This window comes from Dipodomys merriami, unplaced genomic scaffold (genome assembly GCF_024711535.1).
Source record: "Dipodomys merriami isolate MVZ:Mamm:240054 unplaced genomic scaffold, mDipMer1.0.p SCAF_1, whole genome shotgun sequence".
Classification (NCBI taxonomy): domain Eukaryota; kingdom Metazoa; phylum Chordata; class Mammalia; order Rodentia; family Heteromyidae; genus Dipodomys; species Dipodomys merriami.
The window spans coordinates 43,776,768-43,784,555 of record NW_027202270.1 but is presented as its reverse complement, the minus strand read 5'-3'; the positions used below and the strand labels follow the sequence as shown (position 1 = coordinate 43,784,555).

At 40.8% G+C, this 7,788-nt stretch overlaps 1 pseudogene; it reads right to left on the bottom strand.

The window, feature by feature from the left end:
* Positions 1-5,892: 5,892 nt before the first annotated feature.
* Positions 5,893-6,589, bottom strand: LOC138828785 (elongation factor 1-beta pseudogene; annotated as a pseudogene).
* Between the last annotated feature and the right edge of the window lie 1,199 nt (positions 6,590-7,788).

Genomic DNA, 7,788 nt, shown 5'->3' with positions numbered 1-7,788 from the left:
GCTTAAAAATGATAAATATGGTAAATTTGATGCTATCCTCTTTTTCCACAATAAATTTTAAAAAGAGTCCCTGTGAACAGAGAAATACCTTGATGAAAAGCTGTTAAACTTATTGACTTCTAGTTCAGTGTAATGTGCGTGTACTTACATTAAAAATAACCATTTCCTGAAAACATGCAACCCATTGCAACGGGTTCTTTTCCTGTGCTTTTGTGCATCCTGAGGTTGTCTCCATAATGTGTTGGTCAGGAAGTGAGTGACTCATTGGGTCTTTATGACAGACCCCTGAGTCATACACACACACACACACACACACACACACACACACACATATACACACACACACGCACATGCACATGCACACACACCCTGCTCCTACAGGGTTCTAAGACAGGGAATGATTTTATGCCAGAGATACATGCCTGGGTGTGCAAGAAGCAGCCACCAGGCACATTCCTAGGTAGTTTCTCCCATGGCTTAGTAATAAGCTGAAGCTCTAGCCTCAGGGCCCAGTCCAGCCCAGCAGTGACATCTCCCTGGTTCTCTTTAAAGAAAACTTGTCTGGCAGCTACAGGGGAGATCAGTGGGAACTGGAAGCACCTTGCATCTACTTGGCCTCTATGGGCAGCCCCTATTTTAGGAACTCTTCCTCGTCGTAGGCTATGAAGGGTGCTGGATATAGGCATATGAAAAGGCTACTGTGTGGTGGCATGGTCAGATCAGTCCCAGCACTGTTCTTTCATCCTCTTGGGGATGTGAATCATGTTGGGAGTCACTTGGTAAATATGAATAAGTCAGGCTTATGACTTAGAGGTGAGGAGACCTGGGTTGAGAGTTAGTTTTTGCTGCTAGCTCATTTTTGTTACCATGGAAAATCATATAGTCTTTGGCCCCCAGTTTCCTCAGCTTTCAAATGAAGATGTTGTACTAAATTAGGATGGACACCATCCCCCATTCCCTTTCTCTGAGACGGAGATCACTGCCCATAGTAATCTGAATAGCTCTCTGCCTCTGAGCCCAGAGCACAGCCCATAGTCAATTAGGATTAGCATTTGAAATGATGCCTACCTCTGTCTCATAATAGCTAGATTGTATGATCTCAACTTACATAGATTCTGAATCCATTGATCTGAGATGAGATCAGGGCTATAGTAAATAATAAAAGCTTTCCTGGTGATTCTAATCACTGATGGGATTGAGAACCTCTGGATAAGGTGATCATGAAGGCTCCTTTCAGAACTGGCCACTCTATCACCTTCTGTGAGCATTAAGATGACAGATATGGTTCGGCCAGTTGAACCAAGCTCTGGGGAAGAACAGTAGATTGAAGGTCAAGAGACTTGGTTCTTGTTTCTAGTTTCCACTTCGAATCCACATGTGGCCGTTAGTATTTGTTCAGTTATTCTTTTTGAGCTTTAGTTCTCACATGAATAAACTGGGGCTGATAATCTCTGAGGATAATAATCTCTAATAATCATTTGAGCTTCTAACTTCACCTTATTCTTAGGAGGAGGAAATGGTAATAGATGCATAAGAGTTAAGTACTAAAAGTATAGTATTAAAGTACTATAGAATCATAAATTCTCTTTTATTTTAGTTTTTGATGTTAGTGGAGATTGAACTCAGGGCCTCATGCTTGTGAGGCAAGTCCCTACCACTTGAGCCACAACTCCAGCTCTTTTGCTTTTCTAGTTTTGTTTCCAGATAGGGTCTCTTGCTTTTGCCTGGGCTGACCTTGAATCATGATCCATCTTTGCCTCCAAGTAACTGGGATCACAGGCATGTATATGCTACTACATATGACAAATTTATTCCATTTTCATAACCTACATATACACTTTTCATAACCTCCAAATATACTTTTAACATTTGAAATAAAAGTTTTAGTTTATCCCTTATGAAGATTTTGTGGACTAAATGAGACAGTACACACAACAACACTTACCACAATGCCCATAGGTGTGTAAAAAATGCTTATATGAATGTTTTTATGGTGATTACTGAAAATAACTCAGAATTCTGTGTTTCTGCAAAGGAAGGGTCAATTCATCTCTACTCTTGTTTTGTTAGATTAGTGTTATTTGAGTTTCCTAAAGTAAGAAAACATGCGTGTCTCATTAGAAAATATTCAAAAGCCAGCAATTACAGTTCTGGGGATTGAACCTGGGACCTCATGAATGCCAGGCAATTGCTCTACTGATGAGCCACTCTTCCAGCTCTTTTTTACAGTGGTCTTTTTTTTTTTTGTTTTTTTTTTTTTTGGTTGGTCATGGGGCTTGAACTCTGGGCTTGGGCGCTGTCCCTCAGCTCTTTAGCTCAAGGCAAGTGCTCCACCCCTTAAGCCACAGCACCACTTCTGGTTTTGTGGTGGTTTTTTGGAGATAAGAGTCTCATGGACTTTCCTGCCCAGGCTGGCTTTGAACCATGATCCTCAGATCTCAGCCTCCTGAGTAGGTAGGATTACAGGCATGAGCCACCAATGCTTGGCTACACTGGTCGTTTTTGAGATATGATCTCACTTCCTGCCCAGGTATGTGACTAGACTGCAGTCCTCCTATTTTAGCCTTTCCACTGTATGTGGAATGACAGGCACACCACCATGCCCAGCTTCTTCCGTGGATTAAATAGAATCTCAATTTTCTCAATCTTACCCTCTCAAGTAAGCATGAGCTATCAGTGCTCACTCACAATAACTCCTACAGATTTTTTCCCTACTAGAAAAATGTTTACTAGAGTTATTTTTTAAATTCAACTTCATAATCACTTCACTCAGAGGCCCTCAATCACCAGGAGAGCTTTTATTATTTACCCTTGTCCTGGTCTCATCTCAGATCAATGGACTCAATTTGTACTGGATTCAAGTATTCTGTACACACACACACACACACACACACACACACACACACACACACACACACACACACACACACACACACACACACACACACACACACACACACACACACACACACACACACACACACACACACACACACACACACACACACACAGCAACAACAAAAATCCTCCCCTCCCCTCAAGTTGAAACTCTGCACACACACACACACACACACACACACACACACACACACACACACACAGAGCAACAACAAAAATCCTCCCCTCCCCTCAAGTTGAAACTCTGCAAGGAGTATTTGGAAAGTTTGTCAAGGCATACTTCATATCACACATCATCAATGGTGTGTTCTAGGGCCCAGGTCTGGAGACCTTCCATTCATTCCTGCACATCAGTTGATTTCCCTGAAAACTAGGTCAGATACTAGCCTTCAGACAAGATGTGCCAAGAGGAGTTGGACAGGAAGTGTTACCAGCTTATGGGCAGACAGTGGATGTCATCTCAGTGTTGGCCTGTGCTCCTGATCGGCAGTAGGTCATGACCTTGTCTCCAACCTCTCCCCGATTTCTGAGGGAAGGTAGAGAGAGGTGAAAGAGTTGGCATTTTGCCTCTAGAAGAATTTTGATTGAGGATAAACATATTCCAAGATGCCACGAAGTTGAAGTCACATGAATGCTAAGTGATTTCTTGGCATCAAAAAATCAATCTCTTTTATGTCAGTCCTAAAAAAATAAACACTTTTACCTTCTTCAGTACCAGAAATAGCCAGAGAAGTTTCAGCTATTACAGCAAAAGCTTTTAAAATAATTACTTCTAGAATAACATAATATTAATGATTAGCTTTGTGTGAAAATTGAAAAGATAAGTAGTTAAATACTAGGGATAATAAACCTTGGAAGTGTCATTGTGTAATAAGTTTGCCCTTTAAAAGTATCATTTTTCAATGATTTTGCTCATAGTGAATCATTCAGGAAAAATTAAATCCTTCACTAAATAATTCTGTTTCTACCATTAAGGTGACTCCTTTTTTTTTTTTTTTGCCAGTCCTGAGGCTTGAACTCAGGGCCTGGGCACTGTCCCTGAGCTTCTTTTGTTCAAGGCCAGCATTCTACCACTTGAGCCACAGCGCCACTTCCAGCTTTTTCTGTTTATGTAGTACTGAGTAATCAAACTCAGGGCTTCATGCATGCTAGGCAAGCACTCTACCTCTAAGTCACATTCCCAGCCCTGAGGTGACTTCTTAAAGCAATCTTGATTTTCCTGTATTGCATTCAGATCCCTTCAAAACAAAGACGTTTGAAAAAGCAACTACACTCTTTATTTATGATTTGCTTCCTCAGTACTTATCAACTCTGCAAATAGTTGTAAGGGGAAAAATGATTGCCACCCCATTTTAGAGATGAAGAAACTGAGGCTCAAAGGCTATAACCTGAGATTCAAAACCTGGTCTATGTGGGAAGTAAAGTTTCTAACAGGCTGTTTGATTAGCTGGAGAAGTATGTTATAATGAGGGGGTAAGATTTGCCATAGGGCAAACCACCCCTTTGAGGTATGTGGAGTAAAAGGTGTGTGTGTGTGTGTGTGTGTGTGTGTGTGTGTGTGTGTGTGTGTGTGTGTGTGTGTGTGTGTGTGTGTGTGTGTGTGTGTGTGTGTGTGTGTGTGTGTGAAATCAAAGATATATGAGGTGGGAGGAATGGGAACTTGGTAGACCTTATAAGATACAACTTTCCTGGACAATGCTGTTTCTTCAAGTGACTTGCCTTTGCCCAGACTGGCTGGCAGAGTAGAAGCACCTGGCAGCTACTCTAGGTAGACAGATAGGACTGTCTTTGGAGAAGTCTCTGGGAAGAGCACATCATTGTTTGGTATGTGGATTTGGTAAATTAAATTAAGGATAAAGGAAGCTATATAGAAACTTGAACTTCATGGCCCAGAACTGAAACTTCACACTATGGCTTCTGCTCTTTGTTACTATAACTACTAAAATAAAAATAGATTTTTCCTTTTCCTTTTAAGGAAAGTTATTAGGTAAAAATTGAAACCTTGTATTTGTGTTCTCTCTTTCTCCACACAAACATGCATGCATGCACATACACATGAGTTGTAGGCATGCTAAGATACAGTTCACATTGAAGTTTCCCAGTTGTTCCAAAAACTTTTTCCCCCTTTTTTTTCTTTCTTTTTTTTTTTTAATTTTTTTATTGTAGAGATACTATACAGAGGGTTACAGTTACATGAGTGAGGTAATGAGTACACTTCCACTTCCTCTTGAACATTGGCCTTTTTTCTTTTTTGAGACAGAATCTCACTATATAGCACTAGCTGGCCATGAACTTGTGATCTTCCTGACTCAGTATCACAAATGCTGGGGTTACATGCAAGCACTACCACACCTGACCCAATGATATCCTCTACAAAATTAAAAACTAATACCAAGTTGGACACTGGTGGCTCACACCAGTAATTCTAACTACTCAGAGGCTGAGATCTAAAGATCACCATTCAAAGCTAGTCTGGGCATGAAAGTTTGTGAGACTCTGATCTCCAATTAACTACCAAAAAAGCTGAGAGTATAGCTGTAGCTCAGCCTTGAGCAAAAAAGCTTATGGACAGTGCCCAGGCTCTGAGTTCAAGCCCCAGGAGTGGTATCAAACAACAAAAACCAATTTCAGATCCAGGATCCCGTGAAAGTCATACACTGAAGTTTTTGTCAGGTCTCTTTAGCTTCATTTATCTTGGCACAGTTCCTGAGAATTGGTTATTCTGTTATTTGTTTGTTTGGTTTTGTTCTGTTTTGTTTATTTGTTTGAGACAGGATCTTGTTATGAGCCAGTCTGGTCTCTAACTGGAAATCCTTCTGCCTCAGCCTCCTGAGTGCTGGGATTATGGGGCTGAGCCACCATGCTAGGCTTCTTATTGTTCTTTATGACACTGAAATGTTTGAAGTATCCAAGTAAGAGTTGCTTTGTAGAATATCTTTCAATTTAAATGCAACTGATTTTTCTTATTTTAAATTTATCTTTCAAACTTTTATTTTAATGCAGTGGTCTGGGGGTGATTTTAGATCTTGTTAAAGCAGTCATGTCCAGGGACTGCACATAGTCCTCAAAAGCAGTCGTCTGTTCCTGCAGCATGTCTGTTCCGACTTTATCATCTCCCACTATACATTGTATTTGAACTTGCTTAATTCCATATCCCACTGGAACCTGTTTAGAGGGCCCCAGACCAAGCCATCTGCTTGAATGCTTCAGTTGCACTCCTCTAACTTAGCCATATCTGTTTCGTCATCCCAAGGCTTCCCGTCTAGTAAGATGGAAGACTTGGCAACAAGTGCAGGATTTTGGCTTGCTTTTGACTCATACAGTATAAGCTGTTCTTCCTTCGCTTCTTTGCTTCTTCACTTTCCTCCTCCTCATCACACCCAAAGGTCAATGTCATCATCATCTTTACTATCACAGCTCTGCTTCCAGTGGTGCCTTCCACACTGGCAGGGCCACACTTGCCCAAAGATGTCTTTACTCCTGGCAGGCTGCCCTTTTCCTTTTCATAGGATCTGATATGATTATACCAACACAGAGTATGGCATAAGTCAGCAGGTGGTGGGCTGGAGACTGCTTCAAATACTTCCACATCTGCTCGCGATGGCACATACCCCTTGATGGGACTCTTGTCCACCAGGCAATCACTGAGCACCTGGAGACGCATGGGGCTCTTGAGGTGTCTGAAACCCATGGCCTCCCTTGGCTGTATCTGGGAGCTAGGTAGCAGCAAAAGGAAAGCTCAACTGATTTTCTAGTGAGACTCAGTTGAGAGAATTAAGTGACCTAGTAGGTACTTTTTAAATTGACATACTATCTATACTTATATGCACACAGAAATATAGCAATATGTTTTATAAATTATAAAAGTCATAAAAAGCTGGGCACTGGTGTCTTATACTTTTAATTCTAGCTACTCAGGAGGCTAAGACCTGGAGGATCAAGGTCCAGAGCCAGCCCAGAAAGAAAAGTCTATAAGATTTTATCTCCAGTTAACCAGCAAAATGGCATGGCTTAAGTGGTAGAGTGCCAGCTGGGTGAGTTCAAGGCCTCGAGTTCAAATCCCCACACTACTTCCCCCCGCAAAGGTCACAAATGCACATAATTACAAAACTAAAATGGTTTTTAAAAAGCACAAAATATCCTCATTATCTGACTCATGTGATCCCTGTATATCTGTAACCCCTCTGTACATCTCCTTTATGATAACAATAAAAAATAAAATAAAAAAACAATAAAATAACAAGTGCAGTTCCACTGTTCCTGTCCATTTTTCCAAGGTGACAGCGTTGACAGGTTTTTGTGTTTCTATTCTGGAAAACATTTATGCAAATAGCAGCATATCTGCCTCCAAGTTTAACAAAAGAACCATGCAATGAAAAGCACGGTTTGTGGTTCAGTGAAGGGAAATTTCCAGGATGGAATGATTCTTACAGTTCCCTGATTTTGAAAAAAAAAAAAAATCTCTGCTCACTTGCTCCGTGGTTGCTATGAGAATCCTTCATGGACTTGCATGGAAGTAGCAGCCTTTCTGAGGTTTATACCCACTGAGGTTAGTTGGTGAACATGAGAGCTGTCTGGCACTGGATTAGCGAATCAGGTATTTACCATATAAGATTGATTGGGAGAAAATTGGTGGTGGTTTAACTTGGGATGCTCTTATCAAGCACAAAATTTAAATCTGAACTCAGGAATGAAGGCTTCTGCAAAAGATGGTTTAAGATGTCCCTCTCCTTTAAATTTAACCTTAAAAATCACAAAATAGAAAACCTGTCATTAATGACGTTTAGCGGTGATTCTCTATGTCGTACAACTATCACTTGTTTATGCATTCCAAAATGTTTTCATCACTGTAAGAGGAAACTCTTTACCTTTTAGCAGTCATTCATTTCT